The sequence below is a fragment of the Dendroctonus ponderosae genome, unplaced genomic scaffold (genome assembly GCF_020466585.1).
Source record: "Dendroctonus ponderosae isolate FM_Combo_2020 unplaced genomic scaffold, Dpon_F_20191213v2 Dpon_F_20191213_3, whole genome shotgun sequence".
NCBI classification, from domain to species: Eukaryota; Metazoa; Arthropoda; class Insecta; order Coleoptera; family Curculionidae; genus Dendroctonus; species Dendroctonus ponderosae.
Window position 1 is genome coordinate 16343790 of NW_026018508.1, and position 1019 is coordinate 16344808.

Sequence of the window (1019 nt, forward strand, 5' to 3'; positions counted from 1 at the left end):
ATTCATTATCTTAAGTCCAAATCGGCTGATAAAAATGGTTAAAATCTTAAATTTATACAATTTCAGTAAAAATGGCAATTCTGGCAGACAGCGGTATTGTTTCAAAAAAAGTTTCAAATAAAAAGTGTGAAGACAGGTACAAGCTACAATTTGATAATTGTTTTAAATTTTTTCAGTGATCGTGAGGCACGCCAGAGCGAAAATAAAATGTCCAAAAATCGCCCAAAAACCCGTTATTGTGACCGAACACGGCATTTCTCAGAAAAAAGTTTCAAACAAAAAATGTGGGGAACGGGACAAGCTAGAATATGATAGCACCTTCATCTAGTTCACTGTATTAATAGCCCACTGGGGCCAAAAAGTGAAAGACCGTTATAATTATCCTGTCATTTGCTGTTATTGTTGTTAATCTGTTAATGTCTGTATATAATGTAAATATTAATAAATGTTTTATCTATCTCGTCCGATCACCGAAGTTTAGCAACGTCGGGTGCGGTTTGTACTTGGATGGATGACCGCTTGAGAACACCGCTTGCCGTTGTCTTTTTGCTCCTTTGCAATGCAATCAAATGTTGCAATTAAAAAAGATATTTTACATTCAAAAGGAAATTAAATTACATTTTACCTATTCTTGATCTATTATAAATTACTCAACCAAGGATAAAATTAAAATTATAAAATAAAATTATTATTGCCATCATGCGTTAAAGAAGTTCAATATTTTATAGTTTCTATTTGTCATAGCTATGTCATCTCTATATTACACGTCATGAACGAAAAAATACAGAAAAAAAACCTACAAACTCAGAAAAAGAAAAAAACACTTACTAACCCAAACAAACTCAACTATTCGCATTTTCCACATAACAGAAAAGAAAAACAAACAAACATTTACAAACTCAAACAAAGTTTGGGGTTGAAGCTAAAGAAGCTTACTTAACCCCTATAATTGGGGATTCGATCCTCGCACCTTCTGGTTATTGGCCTGTCAATACAATGATTCAATCACATTATACCAT